Source organism: Macaca thibetana, chromosome 14 (assembly GCF_024542745.1).
Source record: "Macaca thibetana thibetana isolate TM-01 chromosome 14, ASM2454274v1, whole genome shotgun sequence".
NCBI lineage: Eukaryota > Metazoa > Chordata > Mammalia > Primates > Cercopithecidae > Macaca > Macaca thibetana.
Window position 1 is genome coordinate 24,018,507 of NC_065591.1, and position 17,311 is coordinate 24,035,817.

General features: G+C 37.1%; 1 protein-coding gene across 3 annotated transcripts in view; it reads left to right on the plus strand.

Annotated features, from left to right (window-relative positions):
* The window catches only part of LRRC4C (leucine rich repeat containing 4C), a 1,316,491-nt gene that overhangs the window by 42,983 nt on the left and 1,256,197 nt on the right, over positions 1 to 17,311 (plus strand). The window lies entirely within an intron of this gene.

Genomic DNA, 17,311 nt, shown 5'->3' on the forward strand with positions numbered 1-17,311 from the left:
GGAAACCTTTTAGGGTTGGGCTGATTAACTTTAGTTCCTGGTCCTGAGGGCCTGTGCTAATTTGCTGATTCGCAGATTTGCATGATTGCTAGTCATGACTGAGAAAGCAAGCTTAGAGCTATGCCAAACTCTTGCATAGTGGTTTTTGGTAAGAAACTTGCTTTTTCAGGGGTCACTACATGTAATCAGAGGCATGGGATACATTGTCATGCACAGCATTCAAGGACCTTTCTGCTTTTAGATCGAGGACTATAAAAGAAAAGTGATGTTTTTGTTTCCACAGTCAACTTTTATTTAGGTCAGCTAGTTTAAACTCATGTTGTTGGTTCACTCTCAGGACCCTATGGCTGATTCTTATGTCACTTTTTTTCTAGCCATTGCTACAACTTTTCCTAGTATCCTGCAGCCATAATTCACTGTTTTTCATTTATATCCTTTTTCTGGGTATTAAGGGTTGTCACTGAGTATGCCCTGTGATTGCCAGTATCGCAGGAACAGTCAATAGTATTGATGGCATTTCCTCACAATTTCCTGGATAATTGTGCTATTTTAATTAGAGTGTGGATAGGTCTATAAATGAGTTGCTAGACTTCTCCTCAGTAAGGAGCATCTATTTCTATTTTAATTCACTACTGGTATTCTCTAAGGAAATGCCAAAATGCTTTCCATCTGGAATTAGGAATCCTTTATTTTCATTGGGGAAATCTGTGCTCCTGTGAAACTCTTTAGTTTGGCTCATTACTCAGTTGCCACGCCAGAAGAGATGGAAAACATCAGAAATGAAAACACCTCAAATGACACCAGGGGTATGTAGAGAATTTTAGAGTAATTTTGATGCGTTTTCACACATAGTATGTAAAAAGTCTCATAGTATCGCTATGAAGTAGTTAGGTAGATATTATAATATTTACACTTTCTAAAATAAGAAACCAGTTAGACACATCATGGTTATGTGTGCGACTTTAGTGAAGTCACTTGGTACATTAATTTCAGAGCCAGCTGCCCTGACTTCAAACCCATACTCCTTCCCTGGCATGCACTGTCCCCCAACCATGAGATTCGGAAAAGAAAATGTAGTAAAGTGTCTGTAACATCAAGTACAGGAAGCAAGATTTGCTTTACTTTGTTTAGACCGGGAGTTCTATGTTAATGCTACAATACAGAAGTGGCTCAGTGATGGGAGAAGCACAAGAACTGAAGTCAGAGGGCCTGATGTTCCTTTTTTGGTTTTGCCAACCAAGTTTTAGGACTTTTTGCATTTACCCTTTTGGCCTCAATTTCTTCACTGTACTATTAAGATTAATAATATGGTTTATAGTGATAGATGAACTACTCAACAGATCAGTTTGTTGAAGTTCACTGTCCTAGCTCCCATGTAAAACAGTGGGAAGTGTGAGTAGGGGTGGATGGAATTATTTGCCCCGGTCGTTCCACTTTTTCCTGTTCCCCTCTGAGATTCTGTATTATAGAGTACACATACTCACAAATTGGAGAAATGGAACAAATTAACAGCTTTATATGACTCTCTGAAAAATGGTAATACTAGGGAATATAATGTAGCTTCCTATCTCCTTCCCCAAACCTAGACCTAGAGCCCCAGATGAGCAGAATCAACCACCCAGTATCAAGCAAAGAAGCTCAAAGAGAGAGAGAGAGAGCGCAGCAACCTGGTAGAGTTCTCTGCTAACATCTACCACACCTGGACTTGGACAAGTCAGAAACAATCCTTCTTACCTCTGACTTACAGTGGACAGAAAGAGCTCAAAACAGTCTATATTCTCATTCTTCCTCTGATTCAAGAGTTAGCTTAATGAAATGAAAGTTTTTATTGAAACATATCCTATACATTATGAGGGTTAGAAGCATTCATAAAATCACAGAATATCAGTGTTGCAAACGAATTTAGATATCATCCATCTATTAGACATGGAACTATTTACAACATCTCATAAAAATCCAGCATCTAAAATGAATTAAAATGTTGCTGCTCTCTTAAACTGAGTACAGACTCGGGGCTTTTACCCATCCATGTTGGGGATAGACAGTACTCTCAGAACATACTTTGAAAACCATGGATCTAATCCAAGCAGCTCATTTCACATTTAAGAGACTGAAACCATAAATTAGATTAAATCATTTCCCCAAGTCACATAGTGAATTAGTGGTTAAACCTGAACCAGGACTTACATTTTACTCCTAATTCAGAATGCTTTCTAATGCAAAACACTACACCACTTTGCTCAGTCATTCGGGGACTCCTCTTTGGAAATTAGTTTACTATGAAGAGGCAAACCTCAAACCTTCTGTCCATTCACTCCCTAGACTATCTATCTTTGTTTTCTTCTGATATCACCCATCCATAACTACCTGGCACTTACAGGAAGTACTTGCCTAAATAGGGTTTGTGGCTGGAGGAGAATTAGAGTGTGGGAAATTTACTTTTGGTTTAAATGCCTTAAATACTTCTAAACCCAAATCTTTCTGATTCAAGTCCTGCTAGTTACTTATAGTTGTTTACTTATGAGAATCTTTCCCATTGAAAACAAGGCTAGAGAGTAATTTCCAGCAGATGCCCTGTATGTGGAAAGAAGATTGTGTCTAAATAGGCTTTTTCAAGTTTTAATTGGCCTAATTACTTCATGTTTGTAAAGTGCTTTGAAGAGGAAAGGTGCTATATTAGTGTTGCCTGTTATTATTTTAGTTCCCCAAGCAGCATTTGCTAGTTCCTTAAATTGCCTCTCTTGAAGTGACCTAATAATCAAATTGCTGGGGAAGAGTTCTTCTTTTTCTTTTTCTTTTTTTAGAGTACCATTATTCAAACCAAAGTTAGGAGACTAATGACGTATAGCACAATCTTTTATTTTGGCTAATTCTACTTTCCTAGTATCTTTCTCGAGTTGAGGAAGAATTGAACCTTTACTCTCCACTTCTCTCCCAGGTTTTTTCCTTTTGAGTGTTGAAGGCTGGTTTTTCCAGAGGCCATTCTCGGCCAGGAAAATGTTCTGCTCTGAATCTCTCCAAAGACCAGGACTCCTGGGGCAACTTGAAGAAAACATTACAGACTTTAATGGAAGACTAGGAAAAAAAAAAAAAAAAAAGAACCATTTTTACCTTTCAGCCCCATCTTTGCAATGGCAAGGGTGGGAGGAAGAGACTTCAGGAGAGAACCACAAGTTGTTGATGCTATTCGTGAATAAGAAATTCTGAAGAGGTATTTTCTCTCTTGTGACACCAGACTTTTTTCTCCACCTAGAAAACCGAGTTCTCTTTCACCAGTGACATAGTAAAGAAATGGCTTAATTTAAAAAAAACATTCTTGATTTCCAAATTAGATAAGGGAAGAGCTTGTTTGTAGGTTGTGGGGAGGAATCTTGCCTGTTCTTTTTTTTCTCAAATGCAATACAGTCAATTCAAATTCAGGAACATAGGAAGTAACACACTTGTCAAGAGCTGTCAGGCATTGAGTGTGTCCTATGTTCCAAGCAATGTGCTAGGCATTATTTGTACCTTTCTTTCCGTTTTCACAACAAGTTCAGGCTGCTTTTACAGGTGAGAATGTAGCAAGTCAGAGCAAATGAGCACTTGCGTAAATCACACAGGGTGGAAGTGAGAGTTAGAGTAGAAACCCAGATGTGTCTGACTACAAACCGCTAAAACAAGTTTCTTTGAAAGTAAGTCCTAAATATGTTGTAAGCATTGCTAGGAGGCTCCAAGTTAGATATCTCCTTTAATGATTACCATAGCTCCATTGTGATATTTGTAAGTTTCTCACAAATCTTGCTATAGGAAACAAGCCCAGAGATGTCAAATAACATTGTTTGAGTTACACATCTGTTAAGTGACAACACCCTGATTTAAGCTCCAGCATCATGCAATTTTTGCTTTTTGACTTTATCACAAATTTCAGGGGCAATTGTGCCTTACTTTTTGCCATAGATATGTTTAATTTTGGACCAGTGTTAGTTACAGAAAACCAAAGGGTCACATTTCCAGCTAGACAATACACCAAGCTTTCCAAGAAGGACTCAATGGCTGAAACATGGATGGACAAGTTATCTGGCTTATTGATTAAATTGCCAAATATTTATAAACTCACATTCTTCTGAGGTTGATGTCAGAGGGTTATGTATGATCATATTGTTTTCTTGGTACCATCTTTTGAAATAATGATAATTTTAATCACAACAATAATAGCTAACTTTGAACAAGTGTTTATCATGTGTCATTCCAACCATTTTTCATTCTAACCACTTTTCATTAATTAATTAATTCTCAGACCAACTCCCATAATTGGTATTATCATTAACCCTGCTTTACAAAAAGTAAAATCACATGGTGGTTTCAATGAGTGGAAGGATAATTGAATCTAAGCCTAAAATGGAATCTTTGCGGAATCCATTCTTTGTGGAAGAAAACAATCTTTTGAGAATGTTGAGACTTTTTCCATTCTTTGTAAAAACAGTTGTACTTCATAATTTGGGGTCCTCTAGTAAATCAAACCATCCGCATTCTCTACATTCTGTAACTTTCCTGCTCTAATCAATTTGTTAAAGCTCATCAACAATGGAAGTAAAAAAGAAAAAAAGAAGAAAAGAAAGAAAAACAGTAAGAAAAATAAACATGCCAATTAGAAAAAATAAATTTGAAAAAGAGAAGCAAATTAGGATAGAAATAAAACAACAACATTATTTGAAGGACAAAATTAACAAATGAGAGAGGGGCTGGAATGAAGGGAGGAAAAGCCTGTTAGGGGTGGATTGTGCAGATCTGAGCAGAACCTCATGTCTCTTTGAGAGTTCATTACTTTTTGAGAATTAGAGGCCTGAACCACTTTCTCATTTCCAGTCACTTTCTGTCTGAGTTTCTGTTGTATTTTGTATCATCATGGAAGTTAAGGGCTCCTACTACACAGACTGAGTTTTAAAAACTAAACAGCCCCACGTTACCATGTCTCAAGTCCTGGCTCAGGAGAATTACATAGCTTGGGTTGTTTAATGATACAGGTAAGTGGGTCACATGCCTTTTGTTGATTTGTAGGCAAGTTGCAAAGTGCAATTAACAGATTAATGCACAGACGAAAGATGTGGTACTTTTATTTAGCTGATCTTAATCACCCTCCATTTGAGGGTAGCAGATAATTCTAATAAAAAATGTGCTAATATATAGTCGAGTATATCTTCACTTAACATTGTCAATAGGTTCATGGAAACTTCAAGTCAAACGATGTTTAACAAAATTCATTGTCCCATAAGTTAATTGATAAAAGTTAAGTATCTATGGCATATTTCTGCTCATAAAAACATCACCTAATCTCTAAATAAAGACCCCAAAAACATTTTTATTAAACATTAAAATAAATGTGAGTGTTATATACATTTAGGAATGATTAATAAAAACAAGTAAGGTAATGATTTGCCCAGTTTTTTGATGAATCTGTGAGTGATGGTGGTCATAGTGCTGGTGGGTTAAATAAAGGAATAGATGTTTACAAAGCGAAAATTATAAGGAGCACCTCCTACTACCAAGCAGTTCAAAAACAGACTGTCACAAACAGGGCAGGTTCCTTGAGCGCTGTCATACCACATGTATCCTTTACTGTCATGTACCTAGATGATTATCATCTAATTTGCCAATTTTTATTTGTATAAACATTTGTATTTGTACACTTATTTTCCAACTTGTTTATGCCAGTTCAGTTTCTTGGATGGCTGGAGCCTGTCCTGGTAGTTCACGACACAAGGCTGGTACTGACCCTGGGCAGGACTCCATTGCATCACAAGGTGCACCCACATACACCCACACTCAGAATCTGGGGCAATTTAAATCCACAAATTTACCTAACATGCATCTCTTTGGGATGTGGGAGGAAACTGAAGTTCCGGGAGAAAACCCATGCAGACAGCGGGAGAACGTGCAAACTTCACACAGACAGTGGCCCTGGCCTGGAATCAATTTTTTTTTTTTTTCTTATCAACTTTATAAAGAAAGGATATTGAGAAAAACAATGTTATTTCAGGACCTGTATTTCATTGAAAAGTTTTATGTAAATGAGGTTTTAAAATGGAATCTTGTTTTCACATGGATTTATCTGAAGTACAGTTTTTCTTTTTTTTATTCCTAAAGTTATGTTCTGTTTTCCAAGTTGATCTCTATTGGTTTTTTCTCTTACCTGCTTTATCCAATAGGGTACCTACCAAGCGTTTCTCATCTAAAAGCAAGTGCGTAAGCCTTCCAATGGGGAAACCATCTAGATCAAGATCCCTGGTCTTTTGGCACAGGTAGCTGATAACTGGTGATCTGTGCCTACTACAGGATCCGTGATGGGATCCTTCAGGATCCTCACATGATGTCTCACCTTTGATGATGCTAAGATTTATGAATGGATTTAGATGGTTCTTAGGCAGGTCCCTCTTTAAAAAGGTCCCATCAGCCATTCACCGAATGGATTTTAGGTGATAATTGTCTAATAAAGGGTCATTGCCTGGATCCTTTATTTATTCTGAGGTTGAAAATATGATGATATTCTAATTCTATTAATCATTTAGCATTGATTAATGGGTATTGTTCCATAAAAAATAGCTTTCTCAGCCGGGTGCGGGGGCTCATGCCTGTAATCCTATCACTTTGGGAGGCCAAGGCGGGTGGATCACGAGGTCAAGAGATCAAGACCATCCTGACTAACACGGTGAAATGCTATCTCTATTAAAAATACAAAAAATTAGCTGGCTGTGGTGGCAGGTGCCTGTAGTCCCAGCTACTCGGGAGGCTGAGGCAGGAGAATGCCGTGAACCCGGAAGGTGGACTTTGCAGTGAGCTGAGATCGTGCCACTGCACTGCAGCCTGGGTGACAGAGCAAGACTCTGTCTCAAAAAAACCAAAACCAAAAACTTTCTCACTAAGAAAAAATATGTTTTGGAATCTTTTGAAAGGGATTAAGAGAAACATACTTCTACTCATTTCATTGATAAGGAAAACTAGGTGCTAAAATTATTTCAGAAGAAATGTGATAAGCTGCTGAAGGCCATGAAGTTATCTACCCTGTGATCTGAATGAGAATTCTGCTTCATTAATAACAGCGTTGTTGTAATCAGTAAGAGGCTGACCCTAGACTGGATCTGGCATCTCCAGATCCACTGTCTACTGGGTCCAAGCAGGTGCAGAATAAATAGGGCTATGCAACACAGTGGATGTGATGAGGCCTAGGGCCTACATAGGCCCCTTGTGAAAGCATTTCAGTTTTCAAACTTTAAAACACTATTGGGCAAAAATATATATACATCTTCTGAGCAGATTATTGAGACTATTTTCTTATACAGTACAAATGCACATACCTCTCTCATTAGGATGATGGAAATAAAAAACCACTAATATTAATGGCTAAAAAACACACAAAGTAGCCATATGACTTGGTGTGGCAGTCATTACCTATACAAATATTCAGTTCATTTCTTTTTTCTCAATTTTTTGGGTTATAAACGGGTCAGTCATAGCTACCAAAATCAGCTTTCATTGATAGGTATATTATACAGACCATAAGAAAATTAGAGCAATCTTGAATTGCTTTTCTTTCTTGCTGTTGTTATGGAGCGCTTCTTTTTCTTAGTATAGACCCCCTCACCTTTAGCATCTATTCTTACTCCCATTAGAGCCCAGTGTTTAAAATGGAGACGCTGAAATTAGGTAGACCTGTTGCCACTTTATAACCTTGGGAATTAAGATGTCTATGTCTCTGTTTCATCAGTTGTAAAATAGGGATCCCAATAGTAAATTCTCATAATGTTGTTTTAAGGATTAAAAAAGACAATTTCATGAGGATTACATAAAATAACGCGAGCAAAATTCTTGGCGTTTTGCCTGTCAGAAAGTAAGCAACTTAACACACTTTCTATTTTTATTTATCATTTATTCCAAGTCATCCTCCCTTCAGTTAGAAAAAGTACTTTTTCAAGAGTTGAATAGTTTATTCCTTGGTTACTTTTTTCTTTTTTTCTTTTCTTTTTTTTTTTTGCAGTTATGGACAAGTGTAAGCCACACTGTAATTGGTATCAGAGACATTTTGCCGACTTTAGAGAAAAAATGTAACGATCCAGCAGTTGTGTTAATTGGAAAAGTGGTGTGTATTCCCCAGTGCCAAGAGGTTGCCCCTGAATATCTTCTAGAAAATGAACAAGTGCAAAGGAAGGAGCAAGGATCTCACGCAAAGAGAGGCCAAGAGGGTAATCATGGTCATGTGTGTAGAGGCGTTCCCCCTGCTGTTCTGCAGGTTGCCCGACAGAATGCTGCGTTGCCTTTAGTTATACTGAAGTCATCTGTGATCATAAGGCAGCCAGGCTACAGAAGAAAGCTTGACCATAGTGAATAGTAAAGGTCTCTGCTGGCAGACAGCCGTGTGGTAGAATCTTGGCTCTTTCGCTTCCATAATAACTCTATGAAAAGCCAAGCCATTTAATTTTTGAGAGACTCAGTTTTTTTTTTTTAACAAAAATGTATCTTTCTCATAGAATTGTTTTGGGAACAAAAATAATGTAAAGCAGCTAGTAAAATATTTGACCCATAAACATAGAATGAATACCATCATCATTGCTTTTATTTTTAACATCATAAATTGGCTGTGTCCTATGAAAGAGGGTTAGGTATCCTGGCAGATCCTTAACTCTCAAACATTAGTACAGTGTTCTAAGTCCTAATCAGAGCCTAAGTACAGGTGGGATAGATGAGCATAACCAATCACTTAATCCAAATATGCCATCCTTTTAATACATTTACCAATGTTCCAAGGGCAGGTAATGGGGAGTCCTATAGTCAATCGATGGATGAATTCTAACATCGTACTTCACCAAGGTGCACAAAAATGGTCCCAGCTTTTTTTTTTTGAGACAGAGTCTCGCTCTGTCACCCAGGCTGGAGTACAGTGGCACAATCTCGGCTCACTGCAAGCTCTGCCTCCCGGGTTCATGCCGTTCTTTTGCCTCAGCCTCCCAAGTAGCTGGGACCACAGGCGCCCGCCACCACGCCTGGCTAATTTTTTGTATTTTTAGTAGAGACGGGGTTTCACAGTGTTAGCCAGGATGGTCTCGATCTCCTGACCTTGTGATCTGCCTGCCTCAGCCTCCCAAGGTGCTGGGATTACAGGCATGGAGCCAACCTGCCTGGCCAAAAATGGTCCCAGTTTTAAGTGGGTAAAAAATTAATATTCATTAGTTTGAAACCTTTTTAACCCAGTGTAATTTGCCTGAAAGTCTGTTAGGCACAATCCTAGTCATTTTCTAATCCTGACTACATGTAATAACAGAAATACTATGAATTTTACAATTAAATACAACTGGCTTGGAATTTTACCTTTGCTCGCTATTACCTGTTTCACACTGTGCACATCTTGTAACCACTCTGACCTTCTGCTTTTCAGTTGTTAATTGAGAATAATAATGCCAACAATAATATTGGTTAGGGGATTAAATGACAAACGTATGGCCTAACATAGAGCCTGGTTCCTAAAAGTACAGGGTCTATATTAGCTTCTCTTTCCCAATCTGCACCACCCTCACAGGCACCTCCAGGGCAAGGCAAGCTGTCTCTGAGAAGCTTTCCACAGCTGCCAGGTTGCTAACAGAGAAAACGTGTTTTGATTCCTGTAACTGAACTTTGAGAATGCTTAAAAGGTTCCACTTAATGCCATATATCTCTACTGGACCAGAGTGTGGTGACATCATCTTTCTTACACCCACATGTGAGACATGTGCTCTGCCAAGTAAACAGAATATTTGAAATAAGAATCGTACTAGGATAGAAAGATTCTTGATATTAGCTACGATCTCACCACAGGGACAGCTCCTGAGCAACATGGTTTATAAAAGGTACACAAGTGTGTTATATATCCTGTGTTTTCTATACGTTTAGTGTATTTTGTAATTTTTAAAAAAGTAACTTTGGGCCAGGAACAGTGGCTTATGCCTGTAATCCCAGCACTGTGGGAGGCCGAGGTGGGAGGCTCGCTTGAGGCCAGGAGCTGAAGATTAGCCTAGGCAACATTGTGAGAACCTATCTCTACAAAAAGTTTAAAATTCAGTCGAATGTGGTGGCACATGCCCATAGTCCCAGCTATTTGGGTGGCTGAAATGGGAGGATTGCTGAGAGATCTAGTTGCCATGAGCCGTAATCATGCCATTGCACTCCAGCCTGGGCTACATAGTGAGACCCTGTCTCAAAAAAAAAAAAGAAAAAAAATTTCAATGATAATCAAACAGACCTGGATTTAAATCCTGACTCCACCACATAAAAGCAGAGTGACCTTTAAAACAAGTTGCTAGTATTCTCTGAGCTTCAGTTTCCTTGTTAGTCAAATAGCAATAAGAGTACCTAGCTCTTCCAGTTTTTTCTTGATTCATAGACACTCAAAGACCTTTCAAATTCAGAGACACATTCACATATGTTTAATAATTATTGATTGCAAGCAAGCACATACACCTTTAATAATTACTGATTGATTGACTGAAATTATATTAGAAAAACACTGATATCTAAAAATACCTTTACCACACTGTAATTACAAGATTTTTTCCCTTTTATACACAATATTTTCTTTTTACAATTTTTTTACATGCCACCAAAAAACTAACATTTGAAGTTACCAGTCACTCAAAACAGAGTATAGATTAATCAGATGGTTTTTCTCAGATTTGCTGGCTTCAATTTTTATGAAAATGATCAAGGATGTTGTGTTAGGGGAAGGTTTTCCATCAGAAGAAAGTAAGTTTCTTCTCCTTTACTATCAACCATTTAAATACCCTTACTTTTAGATACTACTACACTAAATGTCTAAGTTACTTTCTTTTATTAAGGGTGTGTGTGTGTGTGTTGAATGTGTAGGGGAGAGGAAAGAGGAATACTTTGGTGGAAAGCATGCTAGATTAGGTCCTAGCAAAACCTGGTAATATGAGGTGACTGGACTCTTCAAGCCTGAGAGAAGCATCAGTAGGAGGTGGATCATATGCGCTGTGCAGAGTGATAAGAAGGAGGTGGAAATTCTTCAGATTGTAAATTGCCTAAGTACAGAGACCCCTATCTTATTCCTCTTTAACGCTCATCATAGTCCTTAGCATAAAGAAGATATCCAAGCAATGATGAAGAACCTTAACTGAAAATCAACTTTGTATATATTTCCTAAAGTCAAGCAAGCCAGGAGAGAAAAAGGTCTAAATCAAATGTCTCAAAAGACGGAATTCTATGTTTTCCAGAAAAGCAACTTCTTCATGTTATAGTTCATGTATAGTTCATACCTGTCATCTCAGTTTTTTCTTCTTTATAGCAAAAATTTTACCTTTTAAAAAATCTGCTTATTTCTCCAACATCATTCCTTTGGTATTTACATTTTCAAAATATTTATACATTTATCAGGATATCCTCACATCGGTAAGTCATACCTATGTAGTTTCTTTAATCTTACCTCATAAGTCTATCTCTCTGTCTCTTTCATCCTTTTTACTCCCCTCTATACCGTTTGCAACTTCATTACATCAAATTATGTAAAAGCTGCCAAAATGAAGCTTAAGTTTCCCTTCTAGGGAGACAGCTGTCCTGTGAATGAGATGTAGTATCTTTGTATCTTTAAAACAGTGCTTAGAGCATGTATCCTTAGTTTTTCTTTTATATTTCTTTCTCTTTCACTAGACTGTGAGCTCATTTAGGACCGATAAAAAGATACATTTTTTTAAATCTACTTACTACCTTGCAGAGGTTGAAATATAGTAGGTGTTAAATAAATATTAACTAAATAAGTATAATAACATAAAGCATCCTAACTCTTCCCCATCCTCTGTCCCTAAAAGAATTGAATTTATTTGATCCCAAATGATAGATTCTTCCTTTTTCTTGATCCTGTCCTTGACAGTGATTTAAAATATATCAAAGTCAAGGCATGTAATGAAGATATAAAACACTCCCGTAGGGGAATGTTTTCCATCAGAAGAAAGTAAGTTTCTTCTCCTTTACTATCAACCACTTAAGTAATTCTGATGGCACCTGGTTTGCATATGGTTCTTGTTTGTTCTTATTTTTCCAACAGCCTAGCAGAGCCTAGAGAAATTGATTTAGTAACCTGGAGAGATTGAATATTAATTATCTATTTATACTTTTGTACCTTTTATTTTAAATTCTTTGCTTTTTCCTGCTATGACACAGGGAAGAGACTTTCTGGAAAGTGTTTAAGCAAGAAAATTGGATGGGAATACTTATTTTAGTTACTTGTGTGCTTTATTATCATTATTTTGTAAATATACCATTTGTATGAAATGTATATTCTGGAGTTTTTGTCAAGACTTACAAGAGCAGTGATAAAATATTTTAAATATCACCTTCTTGGTTTGGAGATTTGAAAACAGTTACTGTAGGCCGGGCGCGGTGGCTCAAGCCTGTAATCCCAGCACTTTGGGAGGCCGAGGCGGGTGGATCACGAGGTCAGGAGATCGAGACTATCCTGGCTAACACGGTGAAACCCCGTCTCTACTAAAAATACAAAAAACTAGCCGGGCGTGGTGGCGGGCGCCTGTAGTCTCAGCTACTCGGGAGGCTGAGGCGGGAGAATGGCGTGAACCCGGGAGGCGGAGCTTGCAGTGAGCCGAGATCACGCCACTGCACTCCAGCCTGGGAGACACAGCGAGACTCCGTCTCAAAAAAAAAAAAAAAAAAAAAAAAAGAAAACATCATATGTACTTCCAAAAAGCTCTAATCACATGATTTTTTTTTTCATTTCTTTATCAACATTTTAGGTAATAATAAAGAAAATAGTGCTGGACCCATATTATTGCTGGAGATATTAAGACACTGAAGATTTAAATATCGCATACTAAAACTGTGGCATGTTCTAAGCCTATTCTGAGTAAAGAAATGTAGTATGTTTTCTATATTATCTGAATGGTTGTTTACTAGTGGCAATAAGAATGTCCTCCTCATATTTCAGATAACAGTGAAACTACCAGTTCTATATTTGCTTTATAAATCATGGCCGCTTGTTTCCATGTCACATTAATTGTAATGTTTTTACTTCTAATTGATCGTCTGAAATATCCTATGACTAATTTAATGTGAAAAGCACCTGTATTTTTTCTCCCTGGCACAGCTCTCCAGGTTATGTCTGGACTGAGAAAATAGCTGTCATCGCTACTGTTCAAAACTATGCGCTTGTCACTGTGGTGATGTGGGTCTTGATTTTTTCAAACATATCGTCATAAGAAGAAATGGATTTACTATATAACCTCAGGGGTGTGTGTTTGTGTGCGTCTGTGTCTGTGTGTGTGTGTGTGTCTGTGTGTGTAAACACACACATAGCCTTAAAGTTGTCGGAGATCAGAGACATCCCTGGTGCTGCCTAGACCGGTTCTGAAAAGACTTGGGCTAATTGAAAAATTAGTCCCATCTGAAAGCTACATGGTTTCAGTAACCATTTACTAGAAAGCAAACATGACTTTTGTAAACCTACTCCATTTAGAAAAATTAATCAGAAGCTCTTGCCTTAGGCTTCAGCTCTTTGTTTGGGGAAACTTGGGAATATTGGCAGAAAGGGCAGATTATGGAATGCCAGAGAAAGAAAAAGTCTTAGCATTAATCAAACAAGCAGCCGAGATGAATGACATGGGTGCATTTCTTTTAACGTTCTCGTTGTCAGATATTGAAATAAATGGTTGTACCACTGTTGGCATCACCAAAACATGTTTTCTGATATCTCTCATAATTTACTTCTCAACTGTGTGTTATTTTTTATTATCAGCCTGTATCAGGAATCTATTATTTCTACTGCAAGGTCATTGCCATTGTGTATGTGTCTATGGTATGTGTGTTCCTATGCTCACACTTGTTTGTATAAGTGCTTGTTTTTTGCCCTTTTTAAATAACAAGTTCCACTGTAGGAACAGAGCGTGAATGCTTCTAATTTCTTGAAAGTCTCGATTGAATGTGAACTGAGCAGATGATGAAGAGGGTAAAAATGCAATCAACAGTGAGTGATAGTGACACTGTTCCCAAAGGAGAGGGAGGAGGAGAGAAGACAAAAATCAACCCTCATGCTATGTGTTAATTTCCATGTTGTAGAAATACAATAATATGTCCTGGCAACAGCGCCCTCAGGGAAGAGCCAAGTTTTTGTCGGCAACCCAAATTTGTTGGCCAATTTGGTCTTAATCAGTTGTTTGTCACTGCCTGGCACAGCAGCTTGCATAGTTATCATACATTTATTTCCTTTTGTTGGGACCCCTTGTGGAACTCTTGCTGCCATAAAGGACACCTGAATTTCATAACAGGGGATTCTTTGTCCTGGGATTTCAGCATGCGAATTTTGTGTGGCTATAGAATGTGGAATTTCTACTTAAAAATAAACGTACATGTCTATATACACAGACCTGTAGGTATCTGAATTTTACAGCTGGTTTTTCTGTTTCTACCTTTATCTACTTCTATAGGCTTTTGTTACAAATTCAGACAACTGGAAAGTACTAGCTGAGGTGCAGTGTTTTAATATTCTAGATATCTCAAGTTTAGCTTGTGAAACTGGCTGATACACTTAAATAATTTTCCATGTGTTTAACTTTTTGAAATGACTTTTTCAGGGGGAATATTTAGATAGAACACACCTTTGCAGTCTAGCCTTCAAAATCCTCAATTATCTGGCTTAAGTGAACCTTCTCACCATAGTTTTCAGTACTCTTGTTCAGATGACCAGCTAGGCTGTCTATAGTTCAGCAAAGAAGAAATACTGTTCTTTGCTGTTGAATACTAGGGGTCAAAAGACATTTTTATTACAATGTTTTGAGTTTGAATTATGGCTTGAATATGTATTAGCTTTGTGACTTTAGGTAAATTACATATTTTAAATTATTTCAGCTCTAGATTATTCATATTTAAAATGCTGTAATAATACATAATATTGTTATTGTAAAAATGAAATAAATAATTATGCTTAAGATATATAGTTCAGTATCAGGCTCATGGTATCTGACCAGTGAACTAGCAGCCAGATTCTGTCTTTTTCTCTTGAACCCTGTTTCTTGGCATTTACTCTCTCTGGAGTTCTTCTTCATTTTTTTCTGTTTAAATATTATCATATCCCATTAGAAATTCTGCTATAGGAAGCATACTGATTTCTCTTTTTTGATTTCTTAAAATACATTGACAGTTAACTCTTCAGACACAAATAGATTTTTTACATAATAAAATGTATTTACTTACATTAGATGTTTACTGAAAGCAATCAGCATGTCCTACACTCTTCTCAGAGACCTAACACAATACTGGCACTGAGTAGCTCTTCAGTAACTGTCTGCTGAAAGGAATACGTTTATCAATGAACATAAGCATTGACATATAAATAGGATGGTTTAAGTGGATTCTGATTAACCATACGAGTAGAAACCTTTAATGTATAATTGACTCTGTACTCTCATTTTATTTTTCTAAAGGCTTCCCATTAGTTGGTGAAGGATTGGTTACTATTTGATGGATTATAATTAAGCATGGTCTTATATTGTGTGCAAGGCTTTCATCATTGTTTGAAGACAGCTAATCAATTAAATGCATCATTTCATGGATAAATAATGAGATGAACTATCTTCTTTGAATATTTGTTCGGTCCCCTTTCTATTTTATCCCATGGATCCTGTTGTCCACACCTTCATCGGATTGTATTGTAATATTTTTGTATCTCTGTCTATCCCACTAGACTTTTCAGGACAAAGGACAAGACACTTTTATTTATATGTCTTTAATGTGGCACCTATTCCATTGTAAATGTTCAATAATGTCTGCTGAGTGATTAGGTGAATGAATAAATGAGGCAGTTCTGATAGCAAGGGGAAAGTCTCTAGGATGTAATCAACAAGAAATGAATTAGAGAATGCAATGGCATTCCCTTAGAGAAAAATCAGATGGATCAAGTGGGTTCAATTTTAATAAGACCTACAATGGCTCTAAATATTCTCAACCCTACATAACTCACATGATAGACACTCAAGAAATATTCTTTAAAAAACCAAGGCAAGAAAGAAGTAAAAAAATTAGTAAACAAGTGAATGAATAAACTGTAGTCCAGAAAAAGCTGTTCAAAATTTCATAGCTAGTAAGTTGTTTAACAGTCTTCCAAAATCGGGTCTCTTCCCAATTAAACATTATTTATTACTCCACTCTTACTGTTTCCATAGTCCTTCACTTGTTAAATCCTTTGTATGCCCAACGACTGGCCTATTGTATTGCTACTTTTTGCTTATTTTTGCCTATTTTCCCAACTAGACTGGAGATACTATGAGAGCCAGGACCTTGCTTTAGTTATGCTTGTAAACTTAACATTCAGAAAAGTAAATGCACCAGATAATCACCAAATAAATGGAAAACAAGAAGAGAATTTCTTTTTGTTTTCTTGTCAAAACAACCATCCAACAGAACTTTCTGCCGTAACGGTTATAGTCTGTAATCTATGGTAGCCACCAGCTATTTTTGACTAATGAACACTTGAAATGTGACTAGTGTGAATAAGGAACTGAATTTTAAATGTTGTTTACTTTTCATTTTAATTCAAATGTAGAAAGCCATGTGTAGCTCTCAGTTACCTTATTAAATAGCACAGTACATCCTTATACAAAATTTCCTCTTCTGCTGTCCTAGATTGTCTCTAAAACATGCACTGAGTTCCATTTCCTTCTAAAACATATCATCAACATACAAGAAAACTTGCTCTATATCTTCTCTTTATCATATTACAATATTTGGCATATTTCTTGGGTGTCTCCCAACATAATGCTCAGTTGTCTCAAACATTTTCCTGCATTGCTTGTGAGTCAAATATTGATCCCATTAGCAGCATTAAAAAAAATTGCCTCCTATTTCTTCTCCATCCGTTAATGTTTCCCTGAAGTCTTCTCCCCCTGATATTTGTAGAATTCCCAATGTTCCCATGTCTGGAATTGGAAGTAGGGACACAGCATGATAATCAAAATGAATTGTTCTAAAAATTGTGTTATTGATTGGACAGAAACTAACAAGGGGAGTGGAAATTGCTTAGATTTATCACAGGGTATGAGAAAAGAAATAGCTCAGGAGAAAAAAGCACTTGTGAGTACTTAGACAATTGACAAATGGAGTGTTTACTAAATGTCAGGCACTGAGCTCAACACGTTATATGCACTTTTAAATTTAACACTTCTAACAGTTTCTCACAGGAGTTATTCCTATCTACATTTTTACTCTTACTGAAACTAATGTCCAACGAACAGTCTCAAATTGTTCTGAATATAAACAGCTGTCCAAAGATTTGAACCAGGGTCTGACTTAG